Source organism: Pipistrellus hanaki, assembly GCF_964339955.1.
Source record: "Pipistrellus hanaki genome assembly, chromosome: X".
NCBI classification, from domain to species: Eukaryota; Metazoa; Chordata; class Mammalia; order Chiroptera; family Vespertilionidae; genus Pipistrellus; species Pipistrellus hanaki.
In genome coordinates, this window is record NC_140524.1 from 31,832,880 (window position 1) to 31,856,413 (window position 23,534).

The following is a 23,534-nucleotide window of genomic DNA, read 5'->3' on the forward strand; positions in this document are numbered from 1 at the left end:
CCCGGCCAGTATGGCTCAGTGGTTGAGTGTTGAACCATGCACAAAGAAGTCTACTGGTCTGATTCCCGGTCAGGACACGTGCCTGGGTTTTAGGCTATATTCCCCAGCAGAAGGCATGCTGATTGATGTTGATGCATTGATGTTTCTCTCCCTTTCCTTTCTATAAAAATCAATAAAAACATATTTTAAAAAAGATTCACTGCTAGTTAAAAAAAAGTACGTTGAGAAAATTTAAGGCTTCTTTGTAAAAGCATATTCGGTCTTTGTACTGGGTAAGCAGAAAGGTAAAAAGGCACAGAAAAAAATCTTCAGGGGAACAGTGCTTGAAAAAATGGCACTATGGAAGCACAAACACTGGCAAAAAAGACTTAGCAAGTAGAGGTACATGGTTATATGGGGGGTATGGAAGACTTTAAGATGTGAGATGTGTTTAAAATATACATACACACACAGTATATGTATATATAGCCTAGTCAACTAGGTAAAGATAGCCACTGGCAGGTGCCGAAGAGAAGAGGCTGACTGCCAATTTATGATAATGTGGGAATATGGACTTTTGAAGGAGAGAAAAATGCACACAAAAGACCCACCTACTTGGTATTTGCATATATTACAAAAGTTTCTATTCCCTGGGTTTTTATTGTTAAATATACAAAATAAAAGCGATTTTAATGGGGGAGAGGAATATAAAATAGGAGGTACATCAGAGTGATGCTGTATGAAAATATATACTCATAGACAAGACCTAGAAGGCAATTAAATTACAAAATTAAAAACAATTATGCCGTCTAGCTGTCAAGGGTGTGGTGAAAATGGGCATGCTCACTCATGCTGAAAAAAATGTAAATAAGTAGAACCTTTTGGGAAAGTAATTTGGCAATGCTTATAATGCTTATCAGAATCTATATCTAGGAACCTACTTTAAGAAATGATCTGAAATGTGAGAAAGATATATTGTACATGAAGATGCTTGTCATGGCTTTATTTATAACTAGAGACCCAGTGCACAAAATTCATGCACGGGGGGTGGGGGGTGGAGGGGTGTCCCTCAGCCCAGCCTGCACCCTCACCAAACTGGGGCCCCTCTCACAATCTAGGACTGCTGACTCCCAACCATTCACTCGCCTGCCTGCCTGATTTCCCCTAACCGTTTCTGCCTGCCAGCCTGATCACCCCCTAACCACTCCCCTGCCATCCTGATCGATGCCTAACTGCTGCCCTATTGGCCCAATTACCCCTAATTGCCCTCCTCTGTTGGCCTGTTTGCCCGAAACTGCCCTCCCCTACAAGTTGGTTCCCCGCAACTGCCCTCCCTTGCAGGCCTGGTCCTTCCCAGCTGCCCTCCCTGATAGCCTGATCTGCTAGCCCTCTTGTGTGTTGGAGTGATGGTCAATTTGCATATTACCTCTTTATTATATAGGATAGTGAAAGGTGGAAACAAACTAAATAACTGCAGGCATGATTAGATAAATAAGATATGTAGTCATTAAAAATGTTGCTTGTGAAAATTTTTAATAACATGAAAAAGTATTCATGAATAGGATTAAGTACAAAAAGAAAACCCTATATAATAAAAGGTTAATATACAAATTGACTGAATAGCAGAAAGTCCGGTTGCTCAACACAGGAGCTGCCCCCTGGTGGTCAGTGAGCTCCCACAGGGGGAGTGCTGCTCAGCCAGAAGCCGGGCTCATAGCTGGCGAGTGCACTGGTGGTGGTGGGAGACTCTCCTGCCTCTGTGGCAGTGCTAAGGATGTCCAACTGCCAACTTAGGCCCACTCCCCATGAAGCTGTCAGTTGGACATCCCACGAGGGCTCCTGAATTGTGAGAGGGTGCAGGGCGGGTTGAGAGACCCCCACCTTCCCCCCGCTGAGTGCACAAATTTTGTGTACCGGGCCTCTAGTTTTTAGTAAGTGGGTAGAATGTGTTAAAGTGGCAGGATTAAAGATGATTTTTTTCTCCAAAGTGACTTTAATAATATTTTCACTTAATGTTTCTCAGGATGGTACCTTTGACCTGGGCCAGAAGCCCAGCTGTGTGGGAGGTGGATGAGAAAGGAGGTGGATGGCCTAGTTGCTTAATCCTACTCCACAGGAGCCCTGCAGCCACCAAAGCAGAGGGAGGGAGGGAAGAAGGGAGTTGTGTTTCCATCTGCCACCAATGAGCCCTGTGAAGCTCCGGGGAGCTCAGCATTGAAATCCAAGTCACCAGTGCAGGTGCATTTGGTGAGCTGTAGGCTCCTGGGTTGCATCCACCTAGCGCTCATGAGGGATAGCCCCCTGCTCAGCATGACTGTCGCTGCAGGGAAAGATGTGAGATGTGTTTAACAAGATTTCCTGGTGGGAAAGAGCAGGTATGGCTCTGAATTTCATCCGTTTTTGCTAGAAGGAGCAAAATTTAGACATGTTGAGGAGTTTTGTGGATTACTACATGTTCATAAGATACATAATGTTGACATTTTATTAGGCTATGCAGACCTCCGGGGAAACTTACTACCTATAAATAATACTGATAAATACAGCCAACCCACTGCTTACGATTTTAATACAAAAGAAGGAAGAAACAAATAGTACCTTTGGTACAAACACTCTAATGAAGTAAAATGTTTTAACCAATGCACTGTGTCCTGTCTACAAAAGAAAAAAGCAACATCCAGCCAGTCACAGGTATGCCCCAAGACTTCAAACCTATCTTTAATTACAGATGTGGATATTCACCCAGAAACACATTGTAGGGTAAGTTCACCTTTAAAAACCACACTGAAATCTCCTAGGACCCTATAGCTGGGATAGTTTCAGCCTAAGATACCCCATGGCTTAGAGAAGGTCCCAGGGATCTCTTTATATCCTTGCTTATTCCAGGGGGTCTGTTTCATGGCACAGGTCTATTGGCTATTAATGATGAAGTTTCAGAAGTTAATGATATAGAAGTTACAGGAAAAGTTTTGATCAAGTAATAGACATGATGATTGCAAACAGCTGCATTCTCATCATAGCAGCAAAATTAACCAGGAGAATAATGTTAACAGTAAGATTTCTGGCAGTTCCACCCAACCTACTGATAATAGTCTTCTAAGCTATACACAGCAGATTGAACCAAACACTGAGCCAAAGGATGAAGACACTGATGAAGATGACATTATTATTGAAGATAATGGCGTGCCACAGAAGATTCTTTCCTAAAGCTGTTTTCTACCGAAGACCTTGGAATGGTTAACACAAATAGAACAAACTCAGTTATGAGTCTGGACAGAACAGTTTTATTCCTTCTAATTAAGTGAGTTTAGTACCCCTAACAAGTGGCACAAACAGAAGAGAATTTGAAAAACATGTTGCAGATCAAAAACCCTTCGAATATGGAACAATCATTACATCAGGGAACCATCCTTTGAATGTTTTCTGGGTGAGGATGTCACAGGACATGTACATTTGGCTGGTTTAAGAGCTTTTAAACCTCTGATCCAATGACCTGGAATAGGCATGAGAACAATAATGTTGCAAGTTAAAATGTTATAAAAATAGAAACAGAAAGTAGATTAGTGGTTGCCTAAGGCTGGGGGAAGAGAGGAAATGGGGAGCAACCACAAATGGTTATTTTCTTTTTAAAGTAATGAAAATATTCTAAATTAGATTGTAGTGATGGTTGCACGACTCCGTGAATATACTAAAAACCACTGAACTGTACACTTTCAAATTATATGAATTAATAGTTTGCTAATTGTTAGTATACACTTTGATGGAGCAGAGGTCATCTTAAATCTAAAACAAAAAGATCTTTGCTAATGAAGTTATGTGCTTTTGATATGAAAAAAATAGATGTTATAGTACATGTTCAGAACTATGTAAGATTACCAAATCATTTCTGTTTGAAGTGGTTAAATATTTAACCTGTTGCAAAGATTCTAGTTAAGTTTTCCTTTAACTATATTCTTTAAATTCTGTGAAATCTTATTCTCTCTTTTGGTACTCTGAGGATCTCAGTTCTTGTGTTTCCAGAATTTTATTTCTTAATGTTGTTCTTCTGTTGCTAATTGCTACAAATCATTTTTTGAAATGCATTTTTTAACTTCTAAGAAATCAAACTAAATGGCTTTCAAATATATATTGTTGATTTCAGAGAGAAAGGGAAAGGGAGAGACATCACTGAGGAGAATCACTGATCAGTTACCTCCTGCAAGCCCCCTACTGGGTATTGAGCAGCAAACTGTCAACGACTGAGCCATATCGGCTGGGCTCAACTGGCTTCCTAAAGTTTCTTCATATTATGAAGCACTGAAGCTATGCTCCTGAATTAGGAAATTCTGTAGCTTATATATTTATAAACGAATTCCAAATGTGTATAATTTATGATTTCAAAATGCACTTAATTCCATTGATCCTGGTAATAAAGGAGACTCTCCTTTAACTAATAATTATCCTCATTCCCAATCTCATTGGAAAGCATTCTTTTTGTTTTGAGTGCATGGTTATACATATATGTAGGTGTGCTTTTGAACTCTTCTAATTATTTAAGTAATGTGAATTGTTTATATACAAAATGAACCTAGATTAAGAAATTTTTACACACAAGACAAATGTGCACTTTTTTTATACAAAGATTTTGGATTTTCTTCAGTGAGATTATTCTAGGAACATCATCTAGACTTTAGGAAAAAGATGTATTGACCACTGACAGGTAAGAGTTTATAAATATTATTTTCATTAGGCTATTTCCCACACATCTACCTAGATCAAGTAAGAGTAAGGCTGCCGAAATTCATTACTGGCCTGATTTCTTTGATATTTATCATTGTAAAATGTACGTGAGCACTATGTGTGTATTTAGAAATTAAGAATATTATAAAGCACATTAACTCATTATTTACGGATAATTCCCTCCAAAGTTATTTATTTTATGGTACAGGTAGTGTGGATGCCTTTATAACAGTTGTATGTTATTAAATCAAATGATGGTTTTGAAGGATTGACTTCTCTAAGTGGTAAAACACACACACACACACACACACATAAAAACACCCCCCCACACACACAAATAATCTCTTAAAGAAAATTCTTATGTTACTCTGGCCAATGTGACTCAGTTGGTTGGAGCATTGTCATGTATACCAAAGGGTCATGGGTTCAATTCCTAGTAAGGGCATACACCCAGGTTGAAGTCCAGGCGGCAACCAATCGATGTTTTTCCCTCACATCAATGTTTCTCTCCCTCTCCCTTCCTCTCTCTCTCTAAAATCAATAAAAAAACACATCCTCAGGTGAAGATTTAAAAAACAAATGCTATTTGGTACTCAATTATTACTGGCTCAAGCAATTTTATGGTCTTTAGGGTTGTCTATGTACAATATTATGTCATCTGTGAATAGTGACAGTTTTACTTCTTCTTTTCCAATTTGGATGCCTTTTATTTCTTCTTGTCTGATCACTATGGCTAGCAATTCCAATACTATGTCAAACAAGAGTTGTGACAGTGGGCATCCCTATCTTGTTCCTGTTCTTAGGGGAAATGGTTTTAGTTTTTGAACATTAATTATGATGTTAGCTGTATGTCTGGCTTAAGCAATTAAAAACAAAACCAATTTATTCCATAATACCATGAGATTCAGTTATCATAGCATCTTAGAAAAAAATAAGCAAGCAGTTTCATATGCGTAACAGATACTGAAAAAAGTAATTTTGACTCTGAAGATGAATACAAATTTATTTAAGGTGGCTAACTAGGAAACTATCTCTGATGACTGAAAATTAATTACAAATACCCATTAAAACTTTTAAAGTCAAAATAGCTTCTGAATAGCAAATTACTGTTCTTAACAACTAAGTGACAAAACCTTTAAGTCCCCCCCTTTAGTCTTTTTTATTTTCTATCAAGCTCATAGATTTCAACAATGTACGTGAGCACTGTAGAATGTGTGTATATAAAAATGTGTATGTCTTGTCTCTTGAATAACAGAGACACCCTCTTATCTCTGAAGAAATTCCTCTAATCACTACAGGCTCACTTAAAAAACAAATACCATTATTTCTGCAACCAAGGTCTTTGTTAACCTCTCATCATGAAAACATAACATTTAAGTAACTATACTGATGTCATTATACAAAGGGAATGAAATAATTGTTATGGGTTGAATTATGCACCCCCCCTCCCCAAAGACATGAAGTCCTAACCATCAATTCAGAATATGATTTTATTTAAAAAGAGAATATTTGGAGATGTGATCAAGTTACGATGGGGTCCTTAGAGTGGGCCTTCATCCAATATGACTGGAAAATCTTATAAAAGAAAAACACAGACACAGAGACACACAGGGGAGACAGCAATGTGAAGATGGAGGCAGGGGCTGCAGTGATGATTCATCTACAAGCCAAGGAACACCAGGGATCAAAGGCAACCCCAGAAGTAAGAAAAAGGAATGAAACAAGGTTCTTCCCAGGGCCTTCAGAGAAAGCATGGCCCTGCCAACATCTTGATTTTGGACTTCTAGCCTCCAGAACTATGAGAAAATAAATGTCTGTTGTTTTAATTCACTCAGTTTATGTTACTTTGTTATGTCAGCCCAAAGAAACTAATATAACAGTGTTAAAATATGAAAAGAATTATACATAAAATATAACTCTATTAGCTACTACTATAGTACTACTATCATGATAACTGAAACATCTAATTATGTAATTAAATAAAGGCACCTGTTTAAAACTCAGAAAACAGTTATTTTTAGAATCTCAAATATGGCATTTTTGCTGGTTCTCCCACTCAAAACCCCAGGACAATGACTATTCTTTGTTCCCCTATGTATCCTCTATATAATTTGCTGATAACTCAAGTATACTGGATTTAATAATTTCTGGAGGTATGCATGTTTGTGTGTGTGTGTATGTGTGTGTATGTATATGTATGTTGTTAGAATGAAGGTCCTTTATGACAGGAAATTTATCACAATTGTATTCCCAATGTCTAATGCAATGCATGGCACATAGTAGTGCTCAATAAATATTAGACAAAAGAATAACTGTTGAGTCCAGCCAGTGTGGCTCAGCAGTTTGATTTCTGGTGGAGGCACATGCCGGGGATTGCAAGCTTGATCCCCAATAGGGGGCATGTGGAAGGCAGCTAGTCCATGATTCTCTCTCATCATTGATGTTTCTTTCTCTCTCCCTTCCTCTCTCTGAAAATCAAAAACATATTTTTTAAAAAAAAGAATAACTGAGAGAAACCAAGATGGCAGCATAGGTTAGGCACCCAAATGCAGCCTAAGACAACAAATTTGAATTTAGAACTGGAAAACAGGGGAGGCATTGCCCTGAAGCGCCGGACGGCTAGCTGAGAGGAGGCTCTGCCATCTGGGAAGGAGAGAGAAGGCAAGCTGAACCTCAGGAACTGTGAAGGTACGGAGAACTATGCGAAGGAAAAGGCGCTGGATTACTCCCAATGTGCGGAGAGGAAGGGCTGGACCGAGATTGCTGCTGGCTTACTCCTGGTGCTCAGAGAGGGCAGGCCTGGCTGAGTTTGCTACTGGCTTACTTCCGGCGAGCGGAGAGGGCGGACAGCTAACGTGCAGCAGGCTTTCTTGTTAGAGAGGAAAACAGAACTGCCCTATTGCTCTGATAGACAGCCCCAGACAGGGAGAGGCCAGACTGTCAGGCAGTGGGCAGAGATCTCTCGGAGGTGTGTGAAGCCAGTGGCCATTACTGCGGGACTTGGGGAGGAGCCGACAGGAAAACAAAGCTTGTCTGCACCAACCCGAGACTCTGCCCCTTCCAAGCTGAGCACAGAAGCTCTCCCAGAGGCTGGCTTTCTCTAAGGAGGGACTGTCCGGAATCCAAAGGTTGTCTGCGCCTTTACCAAAGAGGTGCGCGCCTGCAACCAATCTCCCAAAACTGAAGCGAACAGGTCTTTTCTAAGGCAAGACTGACAGGGAACCAAAGATTGTCTGTGCCACCCTGAGACCCCACCCCATCCAAGCGGAGTACAGAAAGAAGCCCTCCTAGCTGAGACACTGCTGATCCTCACAGCCAATTGGCTTGGAGATCAACGCTTTCCAGTGATACCAACAATAAACAAGGCTTAACAACAAGACTGCACACACAGCCCACAAAGGACTACACCAAGACTGTCCACTGCAGGTAACTGGGAAGGCTGTGCTACTGGGCTCTACCAGAACACCTAGCACACAAAACTATTCCATCATATCAGGGAAACAACTAAAATGCAGATAAGAGGAAGGACACGAAGGAGATGGAGGAAAAGAAAAGATTGGACATTGAGTTCAAAACTACAGTTATAAGGTTATTCAACAATGTCCTAAAAAAGGCCGATAAAATAAATCAGACCTATGAGGATATGAAAAGGGATCAACTAGAAATAATAAGGGATGAACTAGAAATGAAGAAAATATTGTCTGAAATAAAAAATATTACACAGAGTCCTAAAAACAGAATAGAAGATCGCAAGAATCAAGACAAAGATTTAGAACACAAAGAGCCAGAGGACACTCCTCCACAGAAGCAAGAAAAGAGAATCCAGAAAGGTGAAGATAGTGTAAGAAACCTCTAGGATAATTTCAAGCGAACCAACATCAGAATTAAGGGGATCCCAGAAGAAGAGAGAGAGCAAGATACCAAAAACATACTGGAAGAAATAGTGACAGAAAACTTCCCCCACCTGGGGAAAGAAAAAGACTTACAAGTCCAGGAAGCCCGCAGAACCCCAAACAAAAGGAATCCAAGGAGGACCATACCAAGACACATCATAATTAAAATTCCAAGAGCAAAAGACAAAGAGAGAATATTAAAAGCAGCAAGAGAAAAGCAGGTAGTTACCTATAAAGGAGCACCTATACGATTGTCAGTTGATTTCTCAATAGAAACCATGCAGGCCAGACGGGAATGGCAAGAAATATTCAAGGTGATGAATAGCAAGAACCTACAGCCAAAAATACTCTACCCAGCAAAGCTATCACTCAGAATTGAAGGCCAGATGAAGAGCTTCACAAATAAAAAAAAGCTAAAGGAGTTCATCACCACCAAACCAGAATTATATGAATTGCTGAAGGGGGTTCTTTAGGAAGAGGAAGAAGATAAAGATAAAAATTATGAACAACAAATACGTAACTCTCAACAAGTGAATCTAAAAACCAAGGGAATTAAAAAATCTGATGAACAATATTAACTGGTGAATATAATAGAATCAGAGGTATGGAAGGGGAGTGAACTGATGATTCTCAGGGAAAAGGGGAGAAGGGGGTGCGGGAAGAGACTGAGCATAAACTGTGCACCTATGGATGAGGACAATGGGGGATGGGGAAAGGACAGAGGGTGGGGTGGGAACCTGGTGAAGGGGAGCAATTGCGGGGGGGGGGGGGGGGGAGAGGAACACATTTGTAATAATCTGAACAATAAAGATTTATTTAAAGGGGGAAAAAAAGAATAACTGTTGAATCACCTCTATTAGGCTACTGCTATTATTATTCCACATTCCAACCACCACCTCCCTTGGACTCTTGAAATCACTGTATTAAAAATTGTTAATGTGCCATTGTTTCTCGGAAATGTGACCAAAATAGGAAATATATGCATACCATGTAAACAGGATAATTCTTCAGTGATAAAAAAACAACAACAACAAAAAACTCATATTAAAATCACATTTCAAAAAAAATACAGGATTCACACAATTTTTCATAGTAACACTATAAAAACTTAATGTGCTAACAAAAAAACCCCACACCATATTAATATAAAACTTACCTTAAGATTCTCTCTTTGCTCAAATATTACAAATTTTTCTTATCAGTAGCTTTTTCCTCTATAGAGGACCCAACATAGAGATCTTATCAAATAAGCAGCATTCTCCCTGACCCAATGTAGGTCAAATCCTCTTTTAATTATCTTAAAATATTAGCCAGTTAGTTCTCTGTTTAGAAATAGCATTATGATTTACAATGTTGTAGTACCTAGGACATATATTGGTGCAAGTCTATCATAGCATAAAAAAGATGAACTTTTAAAATGATATGGCCAGAAGCCTCAGTCGCCTAATGGATAAGGCATTGGCCTCCTAAAATGATATGGCCAAAACAAAAATGGAAATCATTTTTCAAATTCAGCTTTCATACTATGATATTTACATAAAAATTCAACATTTAAGTAAATTGTTCATTTATACTATACTGAGATTATTCATATTGTGAAGCATATTTTCTTTTAAAAAATATTTTTATTGACTTCAGAGAGAAAGGGAGAGGGAGAGAGAGAGAAACATTAATGATGAGAGAAGCATTGATTGGCTGCCTCCTGAATGCCCCATTGGGGATCAAGCCTGCAACCTGGGCATGTGCCCTTGACCAGAACTGAACCTGGAATCCTTCAGTCGGCAGGCTGATGCTCTAGCCACTGAGCCAAACTGGCGAGGGCAAGCATATTTTCTTTTAACTTTAAGTTAAATGGCCGAAAAAACGTTTTTGAGGTAATTACATTCAATCAAATCAAAAGTTCTTTCCCTAAACTTAACCACTGGAGCCATTCAAATAACTGAATGGCACTAATGAGCACTTAGCCTATAAGCTCAGTCGGCAACATTAGCTTACTAACACTGCTGTGTACAATGTATGCTTGATCATGAAGTCTATTTCTGGAAATACCTGAAAGGGCATACTAAGAACCAACAAAAAGAATATCAATTATATGTTCTACACTTAATTTAGAAAGTCATAGTAATACGTGAATTTGAGCACAGAACTCCAATCTTTGACAAATTATTCATAATAATTAACTCCTCAGGAACAGCTCCCTCAGGATAAACATAGTAAGGCATTCCCGCATCTATTCTTCAACAAATTACAGAACTGTGTTCCTCTGAAAGAATGTTTTCATGAAGATACACAGGTTTTGGGCTCAAGAATTCCCTCAAGAGCATAAAAAGAGCTCAAGACCACTATCATTCCCTTCATTTCACTGAAAATTGTTCAAACTTAGGATAATTTAGAGTGCTCATAATTCAGTAGTCTTTTGGTTTGTGCTAGAGACAAACCATGTAGATCTATAGCATAGATCAACACTATTTATGCCTTAACCTATGGACAAAGACAGCGGGGTGGTGAGGGCCTGGGATGGGGAGCAAGGGTGGAAAAAGGGAGACATATGTGATACTTTCAACATTAAAGAATTTTTATAAAATACTATTTATGCTTATTCAGATCTCAGATGAAAACCTTTGCTAAAATCAGAACAGGCAGGAAAAAAAAACCTCAAGATGGATACAAACCCAATCTTGAATACAACTGTCTTCCTTTTTAAAAGACAGGGGTCAGAAAAATCCTACTACCCAGGCTATGAACATTTTAGAATATTTATCTTTTAAGAACCTTTGCTGTGTGCATGCACACATGCACATTATAAATATTTCTAAAGGGGATTTATTGCACAGGGTGTTTTATAGCTTTTTTTTTACTTAAAAATATAAACATCTTTCCACATCCATTTTTATCTGGATTAGAATCATTACTTTAAATGGATGTATGAATGTATCATAACCTCACCAAATCCGTATTTCTGATCATTAATTTTAGATGTATATTGTTTCAAAGAGATAATAGCCACATGATCAAACAATTCAAGAGGCACAAAAGTTATATACATTCTACCCGTGTACCTTAAACCTCTGGTTCTCTTCCTAGAAGCAATCACTCTTACCAGATTTCTGTGTACTCCTCCAGAGATGGTCTATGAATATAAACGCACGTATGAGCATTTTAAAAAACAAGATGTTAACATATTCTATGGACAGGTATGCAACTTCATTGCTAGACATTTAGGAAGCTAGCAATATTTCACTACTATACTTCTGTATACTATTGTATAAAAACTATGTAACTTTTTACTATTACAAAAAGGTGCCAGCTTCATTTCCCAGTCAGGGCACACGCCTAGGTTTTGGGTTTGTGCAAGAGGCAAACGACTGATGTTTCTCTCTCATATTGATGTCTCTCTCTTTCTCTCCCCGCACCCAAATTAATGAAAATGTCCTCTGACGAGAATTTTTTAAAATAATGTTGGCACAGCCGAGACCGGTTTGGCTCAATGGATAGAGCGTCGGCTTGGGGACTGAAGGGTCCCGGGTTTGATTCCGGTCAAGGGCATGTACCTTGGTTGAGGGCATATCCCCAGTAGGGGGTGTGCAAGAGGCAGCTGATCGATGACTCTCATCGATGTTTCTAACTCTCTATCTCTCTCCCTTCCTCTCTGTACAAAATCAATAAAATATATTTTAATAAATAAATAAATAAAATAATGTTGGCATGAATGTCCTATCTAAACCTGCTAAGTCATTGTTTTTTAACACTAATATTAAATTGTCTCAAACAGGACTGTGTCGTATCACCACCTCCTTTTAAATCAAGAAAAAGCTTGAAAAAAGGGGTAGTTCAGTGAGGTAACAGAAAATATTAGGCTCCTTGACCATACAAGGGTTGAAAAATTAGCTGGAAGCACAGAAAGGTAAATCGCACAGCAATATATGCTGAGAGGACTGGGTTTTGAGGTCAACGAATTACAGGAATACTAAGTATAAAAGTTCAAACAATGTATGTATAGCGCAAGCCAGTGTGGTTGTTGAGTGTCATCCTGTGCATTGCAAGGTTGTCTATTAGATTCCTGTCAGGGCACATGCCCAGGTTGCGAGCTGGGTTGAACATCGATCTGCTGGGTTGAACATCAATCTTCCTGCACACCCCCAGAAGGGGGTGTGCAGGAAGCAGCAGATCGATGTTCTGCTCTCACATGGATGTTTCTCGCTCTCCCTTTCTCTCTAAAAATCAATAAAAATATTTTTTAAAAGTTCAAACAACATATAAATATTTATATAGATATACCAGGGGATGCACAGTGGCACCAGCTTTGCCCAGGTTAGGAAATCAACCTTCACTCAGTTTACCCTATGTCTAACCATCTGAGTTCAAGCTAAACCCAGTGTATCCAGGTAAGAAGAGGGGTAGCAGAGCTTGCCATTCCAAAATATGCCTTTTTAAAACATTATTTTAAACTGGTTATTTTTTTTAAGAAATAAAAGACGGTTTGGCCATGGTGGCTCAAACCACCATAGTTCAACATCGACCTATATGAACCAGGAGGTCATGGTTTGATTCCTGATCAGGGCACATGCCCAGATTGCAGGCTCGATCCCCAATCAGACAGAAGGCATCTGGTCAATGATTTCTCATCACTGATGTTTCCATCTCTCTCTCCGTCTCTGAAGTCAATAAAGATTTTATATATATATAACAAAACTTAGAAAAAACCTTTGACCCTCCCCCCTATTGGCCTGAAGGAATTCAGATAGAAAAACCTGCTTAGGGGCATGAGTGGGGTGGGGGTGGGGGATTGGAATGGGAGGTTGAGGACAAATATGTGATACCTTAATCAATAAAGAAATTAATAATAATAAAAAAGAAAAAACAACCTGCTTAAAGGAAAGGAGCTATCACTTTAACATAATATAATCTAAGTGTGACATAGAGAAACTTGGAAAGTCTGGGGATTTCCCAATGTTTCTGGGTGGCAAGGCAAGAATTTATTATATGTTTGTTCTTTCCCATTTACCTGTGAATTGCCTCCTTTCCCTTTGAAGTCTCAGACCCCCACCTCCCTCTCCTTAGTCCAAAATGGCATATAAGCCTCAATTGCCCAATTTGTCCTGTGGTCCCATATTCTCACAGAGCCCCAATATGTACACAGGTAATAAATCTGGTTGTTTTCTCTTGTTAATCTGTCTCATGTCAACTTGATTATTAAACCAGCCAGAAGAACTCAAAAGGGTAGAGGGAAATTATTTTTCCTCCTCCACACAGGTACACCACACTTTTCACCATGGCCCGTATCCTTGGAAACACATTATAAAAGCAGATCATGCTAAGTGACTCACAAGTATTCTTTTTTTTTCTTTTTTAATTTTTTATTAAGGTATTATATGTGTACATATCTTACCATTTCACATGTATTCTTAACAAAGATTGGATACCAATCATACCAACATCAAATTCCAGGCCTAGCCGCTTTGGCTCAGTAGATAAAGCATTGGCCTGCGGACTGAAGGGCCACAGGTTTGATCCCTGGCCCCTATTGGGGCATGTGCAGGAGGCAACCAATGATGTGTCTCTCCCACATCAATGTTTCTCTCTGTGTCTCCTCCTCTTCCTTCCACTCTCTCTAAAAATCAATGCAAAGAATATCCTTGGGTGAGGTTTAAAACAAACAAAAAAATCCCAAAAGGTATCAAATACCAGAGTTACAACTATATCAGAATTAAAAATAATAAAAGTCCATGACAAGTCCTACAAAATGGACATAAATATGTTTTTATCATACAAAGGACAACCTACTATTAAGTTATACACAGAGAAGATAAAACATGTCATTCTTTTTTTAAAAAAATGTTTTTATTGATTTTTGAGAGCAACAGAGACAGAGAAGGGGGGGCGGGAGAGAGGGAGGGGAGGGAGAGAGGGGGGGGGGAGGGAAACATCGATTGGCTGCCAACTGCATGCCCCTAATGGGGATCAAAGCTGCCAACCTGGTCACATACCCTGACCAGGAATCAAACTGGGGACCTCTCAGGACATGGGACGATGCTCAACCAGCTGAGCCACAACAGCCAGGGCATAAAAATGTAACTGTTAAGTTTGACCTTCAATCCTTTTTTTTATTTTTTAGTTGATTTTTTTAAGAGAAAGGAAGGGGGAAGAGGAGAGAGGGGAGAGGGAGGGGGAGGGGGAGGGGGAGGGGAGGGAGGGAGGGAGGGAGGGAGGGAGGGAGAGAGAGAGAGAGAGAGAGAGAGAGAGAGAGAGAAAGAGAGAAAGGGAGGAGCAAAACATAGATTGGCTGCTTCCTGCAGGCCCCTTACCTGGGATTGAGCCTCCTGACTGGGAATCAATTTGCAGCTTCTCAGTGCATAGGACACTCAACCAACTGAGCCACACCAAGGCTGGCCTCAAATTCTTTTCTTTTTTTAATATATTTTATTGATTTTTTACAGAGAGGAAGGGAGAGGGATAGAGAGTTAGAAGTGCATGCCCTTGACTGGAACCGAACCCGGGACCCTTTAGTCCACAGGCTGATGCTCTATCCACTGAGCCAAACTGGTCACGGCAGGCCTCAAATTCTTATGGTAGATATAATAACTAGCCAACAACAATAGAAAGGCCTTTCTTTTAGATTATCTGGAGGGGCCTGCAAGTTTACATTTTCCCTTTTTCCTTTAATATATTTCTTTGTAACAAGTAGGAACATTCAGTCAACAATTTTTCGCCAGGCACCTACTTTCTACATCAGCCACTGTCAGTCAATACAGCTTAAGGTGTGTTAGTTTGGTAATCTCAGCCTAAAAACTATTTTCTTACAGTGACCTCAACATTTCTCACCTTAGCTTCTCAATTTACTCAAAACTACCAAATTGGTTAATTTTGATCAATGCAATACCATCAAGATATATGTTTAAGAAAAATTAGCATTCAAAAAACAAATATAAATTCATAGTTGTCTTTGTGACTAAGGGGGGGGGGGTATTTAAAACTTACCAAAACTCTAAGCATATCTGAGACCATGATAAATTTCAGAGTAGATTTGCCACATATATTACATTTCCAAAATTCTAATAGTGTAAAACATAACCACGTAATTTGGCTACAGATAATTTGACCTGGCCAGTGTGGCTCAGTTGCTGGAGCGTTCTCCTGTGCACCAAAGGGTTGCCGGTTTGATTCCTGGTCAGGGCCCATACCTAGGTTACGGGTTTGATCCCCAGTGGGGGCATATGTGGGCAGCAACTGATTGATGTTTCTCTCTCTCCCTTCCCCTCACTCTAAAACCAGTAAAATATATCCTCGAGTGAGGATAACAAAAAAAGAAAGATATGTTTAAGAGATCTTCATCTTTTGAAATACAGATGCAATGAAAAAAAAAAAAAGCCTGAGTAATGACTGGAATCAGAAGAATCTGGATTCAAATCCTACTTCTGCAACTTAATAGCTATTTGTATCTTGGGCAAGTTATTGAACTCATGAGCTTCTACAAATTTTCTCTCCTCTATGCTAGAATAATCCCAGAATATCAAACTCAGAAGCCCATTTTTCCCCTCTTCAAGCTATTATATACCCATCCTACAAAATTAAACTAAATAGGTCAGCTTCTAATATAGTAATGATACATGTTGGAGGTGATACACAGACACCTCCAACAAGTTTTTAAAAAATATATTTCTTTATTGATTTCAGAGAGGAAGGGAGAGAGGAGAGAGAGAAATACCAACGATGAGAGAGAATCATTGCACAGGCCCTACTGGGAACTGAGCCTGCAAACCAGGCACGTGCCCTTGACTGGAATCGAACCCAGGACCCTTCAGTCCTTGCTCGATCCCCAGTAGGGGGGGTGCCGGAGGTAGCAGATCAATGACTCTCTCATCATTGATGTTTCTATCTCTCTCTCCCTCTGCCTTCCTCTCTGAAATCAATAAAAATATATTTTTTAAAATATTTAAGCTTTTATTGATTTTTAGAGAGAGAGAGGAACATCAGCAGCCTCCTGCACATCCCCTACTGGAGATCAAGCCTGCAACCCAGGTCCATGCCCTCACCAGAATCCAACTGGTGACCTCTTGGTTCCTGGATCTACACTTAACCACTGAACCACACTGGCCAGGCAATTACAGTAATTCTTATCTACTGAAATGGGCTTGCCTAACCTTTAGTCACCATTACTTTGCCTAGTTGAAGTAATCTAATGTACTAAGCAATAGAATTACAGATATAGTACAAGGGGCACTGGACTAGGACCAAGCTCTCCTAATAATCAAATATATAATCTTGGAAAATTCACTTTTTCTTCTTTGAGTCTTAATCTATTCATAAAAACAAAAGAACTGAACTATTAATCACAAGGGACCTTTCCAGTCTTAATTTTTAATTGATTCTTATTCATAAAGATTCTACATTCATATTGTTTTCATTGTGTCAAATTCGATATACTGAATATTAGTTTGGTACATTATTTGATAATCAAAATATCCTATATAATAAAAAGCTAATATGCAAATAGACTGAACAGTGGCATGACCAGCAAAAGGACTGGTTGCTGTGACATGCACTGACCACCAGGGGGAAGACACAACACAGAAGCTCCCCCCTGGTGGTCAGTGCACTCCCACATGGGGAGCACAGCTCAGCCAGAAGACAGATTCACACTGGCCAGTGCAGAGGTGGTGGCGGGAGCCATTAGTCAGACATCTCCCAAGACCTAGCCCATTAGTCAGACATCTCCCAAGGGCTCCCAGACTAAGAGAAGGCGCAGGCCAGGCTGAGGGATTTCCCCAGCTGAGTGCATGAATCTCATGCACTGGGCCTCTAGTTTTCATATAATTTTATTAACCAATGTTACCCAATAAAAAAACAAAACAAAAACACACACACAAAAAAAAACACCTTAGCACATTTTGTTAAAATATTTTAAGACTAGTAACATAATTTTTACCATATTACATTAGGAACAGTAGAAGAAAACCAAAGAAGAAATGCGAGCATGTTTTGCCAGTTGGGCAGACATAAACCATACTGGATTTTACAATACAACCCATTGATAAGAAATAAACAAAAAAAGACTCCCAAACCACTAATACATAAATACATATATGTATATAAATATGTATACACACATTGATATATAATTTTTTATTGATATACATATAATTATGTGAACTTTAAAACTTGTTTTAATTATAAAATCAATACTTGTTAATTGTAAGAAATTCAAACAGTATATTAGGCCACATGTGCAAAGTGCAAAGTAAAAAGTGTCCCACCTCTCTCCATCCTCCATAAGTAACTGTTAATATTTTTATGTATCATTCAATTAGCTACCTAAGCATATGTTTATGTATATAAATCTTTTTAACCTAAAATTTTGCCACTTCTTGAATGATAAAAGAAAATGTCTCAAGCACAGGCTTCATAAGCATGTTAAAAACACTGAAAGTAGTACCAGAGTTGTATGGATCAAAGTGGTATCTGCTTCAAAAATGTGCTTTGAACTGAATACATTTAAATTTTCTTGCTTGAAGCAGTCGCGCAGAAAGAGCTTTTAGCAAGAAGCCAGACAACCTGAGTTCTAATTTGAGTAGTCTGAGTACCCTTAGGCAAGCCATGAAATCTTTCTGTGTCTTAGTTACAGCTTTTGTAAACGGCTGGACTAAGATCCCTTCCAACTCTAAAATTTTATAATTCTAAGATGGCCGTCTGTAACGGTGTTCTCCGGAACTGGTTGAAACAAATATTAAGTAAAAAGAGAAGAAACACTATAGCGACCTCCGGTCTTACCAAAGTAAATTTCTATGCGTCATTATCAAGGTATAATTGTGATAGAACTAGTGACATAATTATATTTGAAAGCAAAGTAGATTTTTTAAATCGGATGTTTTTTACAAAGCTTTGATTGACGTCTTCCTTTTTCTTTCTTTCTTTTTTTTTTTTGGAGGAGGAAGAGGGCTGTGGCTTAGTTTCAGTAATAACCACCCTCTCCGCCCGAAAAGAATTAAGGGTATTTTGGAGTTAAAATCATGAAACGGAAACTGATTTTCGTTTTACTTACAGAATATGCTGGGGAGATGACTAAAGCAGCAAAGATTGGAAAGAATTACTAGCTCATTTCCTCTCCCGGAAGCTTTTGGCTCCCCATTCTTTGGGTTTCACACTCCCTCACCGCACACATTCCATCCCTTCCCTAATGTTCCACAGGCATCAGATGGGGGGAAAGGGAGGGTCCCTTTGATCCCTGAAAAAGTTCCTTGACTCGATTTACCTTAGAGGTCATGGGGTTCAGGTTGGCACCCACCCGCCCACGCCCTCCTCCGACGGATCTGAAAACCTGGGCCAAGAACCCTGGCCTGGCCACCCTTGCCTGGCACGGGCGGCCTTCCCGCCTTCCCCCGTACCGCAGGGCCCAGCAGGGGGAGGGGAGGGAGGGAAGAAAGGGGAGGGGGAGGGGAGGAGAGCGAGGAGAAAGCCCGCGCGCGCCGTACCTACCGCGCCAGGAGAGCCAGCCCGATCGCCCGCGGTGCCCGGCGCGGTCCCGAGGGGTGGGTCCTGGAGGAGGGGTGGCCCAAGCCCCAATCTGGAAATGCCAACTCTTACTCGGCGGCCGGCCCGGCCTAAAAGGAAACGGAAGTCCCTTCGTCTCCCTCACCAGCACCCACCAGCCCGCCCAACCCACGGAGGATTACCGAGGGCCTCAAAGGAAGGCTAAGAGGCACCGGGCGAAGTCCATCTGGCTCACTGCCCCGGCCCGGCCCCCGGGCCCCGCAGTCTCCTACCCGCCGCCCCCGCCGGGAAGCCAGCTTCCCGCCCTAATAGAGCCCCGCCTTCTCCCCCCTTCGCCATTTTCGAACTTACCCCTAGGGTCCGGGCGACCCTCGCGGAGCGCGGAGCCCACCCGGGGCGCCGCGGAGGTCCCGCCACTTCTCCGGGCGGGAAGGGGGCTGCTGGGACAAACGAAGCCCTTCCCCCCATCCCCCAAGTTGGAAACCAGACCCCAAGGGAGCAGGCGCGCATGCGCTGTGCGCACGCGCAGTCCCCGCCCCCCAGCTCAGGCATTTCCTCTGTTAGCTGCGAGGTGTGTTTTTCCCACGGTTTTTTGCATGCAGGGTTCTAGGGTTGGGAAACAGGAAAATAGAGATTAAAGGATAAAAACAGAAGAGAGGGAACATATTGAATTCTAACTATAGACCAGGCGCTGTGGTAGCCATATAACGTGTACTTCCTTGTAATTTTGACAACTCTATGAGATAGGCACTCTCTTATTAAACCCAGTTTACACAGGAAATTGAGCCCAGAGAGGATAACTCCCCCAGTAGGACTCAGCTAATAAACGAAGGAACTGAGATAACAATACGACCTGTGTTCCAGGAGGGAAGGATGAAAAGAAAAAGAAAGGAAGACAGTAAGGCAGGAGGGGATTGGAAGATGAAGTGAACAATGAATAGAGAGCACAGAACACAGGAGGGAAACAAGAAATCTCTGTACATTAAATATTGATTCTATCTTAGGTTTATTTCAAATGTGCTGTAGGATTGTCAGACCAAAGATAAATTTTATTTCAGAAACTTGGGCTCCCCACAGGCTAGTGTAGTAAGATGAGAGGTTTTTAACAGGAGGGTTTCATTTCAAAGGGAAGATCATAAGTATCACCTGCATCCTCAAAGGATGCTGCCCTTCCTTGAAAAGGGAACTCGAAGGGAGTAAAGACTTACTTTTGGTTCCTTGGAATTTGCTTAGATAGTATCACCTCTTATCCTCTCTCGCTGTCATAGCTCTGGGAATCTCACGTTGACTTATATAATAATAATAATTGCAAGAAAATACAGTATTTGTCTCATTTAATTCTTACAGCAACTTTATAAAATATGTAACTATCATTCTCATTTTACCGATGAAGATACTGAGGTTTAGAGAGGTTAGGTAGCTGCAAAAGTCATCTTGCTAGTATGTGTAGGAGCTGAAACAATGATTCAAACCTACTTCTATTTGATTACAGGCCTGTCTGATCAATACTCTGTCTCCTAACTGGTCTCTCTATTCCTAACCAGTACCTCACAATCCAGTCTGCACAAGGCCAACTGAGTTAAAACATTCAGTATGGCCTCCAGGATAGTGGTAAAACTACTTGGCTTCATGTTCACTCTCTCCTTGAACTCTCATGGCAGTTGAATTTCTGTTTTTGGTTTTGTTAGCATCTTTTAAGAATTGGTTAAATGTATATAACATAATTTGCCATTTTAACCATTTTTTAAGTGTGGAGTTCTGTGGCATTATACACATTCCTACCCATCTCTAGAACTTTTACATCTTATTTGGCACTTGAATTTGTAACTTTGTTATGGAGCACAGTGCTTTCTGCCTTACAGGGTTGCTACTGTGTACATGCCTTAACTCACTTGTGTTGTAAGTTATTTGTAGCAAGATGTATATCTACTCAATTTAGTAATTCCTTCAAAACCCTTGGAATCATCTTTTTAAAAAATTAATCCTCATCCAAAGATATTTTCCCATTGATTTTGAGAGAGATTGGAAGGGAGGGGGAGAAACACACACACACACACACACATACACACACACACACACACATACAGAGAGAGAGGGAGAGAGAGAGAGAGAGAGAGAGAGAGAGAGAGACAGACATTGGTGTGAGAGTGACACATTGATTGATTGCCTCCTGCACACGGCCTGACTGAGGCTGGGGATCAAGCCTGCAACCGAGGTACATGCCCTTGACCAGAATCAAACCCATGACCCTTCAGTCTGCAGGCCAACACTCTAACCACTAAGCAAAACTGGCTAGGGCTGGAATCGTCTTTAATTGCACTCTCTCCTATCCCCTATCCAATCCATAAGCAAATACTGTCATCTCAATTTTCAAAATATAGACAGAATGTCACCAATTCTCATCAACACCACTACGCCCCTAGCTTACTCTCTCTTGCACTGTAAAAGCTTCCTTATCAATTTCCTCGCTTACATCCTTGCCCCTCTCCAGTCTATTCACACAGAAGCCAGAGTTATCCCAAGTCAGATCATTGTCAATTATCTGCTCAAATCCCTTCAATGACACCCCATTTCACTCAAAGTAAAGGCCATAGATTTATAATCACCTACAAAGGCTGTTATAGCCAGCCACCAAGATGATCTTCAGTAATCTTTATCCTTGCTTTTCATACCCTTGGGTAGTCCTCTTCTACAATAAGCCAGAGCTGACCTGTGTAACTAGTAGAATGCAGTGGAAGTGATGTCATGTGACTTAAAATGCTAGGTCATAAAAGGCATTATGGGTTTTGCCTTGCTCTCTTGGATTGGTTGCTCTGGGGATAGCTAGATTTCAACTCAAACAACATGTGAAGAGGACCACACAGGGAAAAACTGGGTCCTCTCCTTCTCCACCTTTCCTTCTCCCCCAACCACAACAAACACCAACTTGCCAACCATGTGAGTGAGCCACCTTGGAAGAGAATTCTTTAGACCCAGACTTCAGATAACTGCAACCTCTGGAGATTCAGAGCTGGAACCAACCAGCCAAGCCACTTTTAAATCCTGTATTGTTTTAAATTTTAGGGCAATTTATTACCTAGAAGTAGATAACTGAAACAAAGATCCTACATAATAGGCATCCTTCTTATCTTTTATTTATTTGTTTGTTTATTTATTTGGTAATCCTCACCTGAGGATATAGATATATATATATATATATATATATATATATATATATATATATATATACATATATATATTTAATATCACTTTCTTTTTTTTAAAAAATATATTTTATTGATATTTTACAGAGAGGAGGGAGAGAGATAGAGAGCTAGAAACGTCGATGAGAGAGAAACATCGACCAGCTGCCTCTTGCACACCCCCTATTGGGGATGTGCCCGCAACCAATGTACATGCCCCTGACTGGAATCGAACCTGGGACCTTTCAATCCGCAGACCGACGCTCTACGACTGAGCCAAACCAGTTTCGGCTTTTCTTTTTTCTTTTTTTCTGAGGATATTTTTTCTATTGATTTTTAGAGATAGTGGAAGGGAGATAGGAGAAGATAGAGAAGAGAGGAACATCAATTGGTTGCCTCCCACATGCACCCTGACTGGGACTGAGGATCGAACCTGCAACCTAGGTACATGCCCCCCACTTTTTTTTTTTTTTTTTTTGGTACATACCCTTGATCAAGAATTGAACCTTCAGCCCTTCAGCGAGTGGGCCAATGCTCCAATCACTGAGCCAGAACCCTTCTTACCTTTATATCCTCATTTCCTACTACTCCTTCCCCTCTTTCCTTTAGCTTCTCTGCTTCAGGACCTTTTTATTTGCTGTTTACTTTGACTGGAACACTTCCTCCAGATATCTCCTTCACCTCCTTCAAATCTTTGCTAAATTGTCACCTTCTGAACAAGGCCTGCCAATGATCATCATATTTAAAATTACAACTTATCATCCTGTCACTCCCAGTCATTCTTCTCTTGGCATCTATCATTTTCTAAAACACTGTATGGTTTTCATGTTTGTTATTGTAAGGTTTGAGACACAGGAAACTGACCACCAAGACATTTTAAGGTAAAGTTTATTCCCCAGTAATGAGAGGGACTCATTACGGAGGTAGAGAAATCAGAATTGAAGGAGTGGGGAGGGGAGAGCGGACCCAGTCTGGCTCCTCCAGATGGACATGGAGGAAAAGGCAATACGTGGCTGGTCTGGGGGTCTTTTTAAGGGGAGGAACAGAAGAGGGTTGGACCCAGGGCGGAACAGGAAGGGGTGGGCTCCAGGACACTTTGGCACACGCTGATTGGTGGTTCAATGTCTTGGGAATGTCTCTGTGACAGATGTCAGTAATGTCATAACTCCGCCCACCAGTTGGGAGGAGAGAGTATCTCACAGTTATGTTTCTTAAATTTTTGTATTTCCTCCCTCTCGAATCTGCCAGAACACTAGTATAAGCTCCAAGAGGGCAG

At 40.4% G+C, this 23,534-nt stretch overlaps 1 protein-coding gene across 4 annotated transcripts in view; it reads right to left on the minus strand.

Moving 5' to 3' along the window:
* Positions 1–19,568, minus strand: part of XIAP (X-linked inhibitor of apoptosis) — a 59,913-nt gene extending 40,345 nt beyond the window's left edge. For 3 of the 4 annotated variants that reach the window (XR_014793769.1, XM_084870795.1, XM_084870793.1), the window contains exons 1-2: positions 19,428–19,568; positions 19,062–19,186 (exon numbers count right to left, since the gene is read on the minus strand). The gene's annotated coding sequence lies outside the window, so the exon portion shown is untranslated. Of the gene's footprint in view, positions 1–19,061; positions 19,187–19,427 lie in introns of those variants that run through there. The other variant, XM_084870794.1, reaches the window with a different exon arrangement.
* Positions 19,569–23,534: the final 3,966 nt, after the last annotated feature.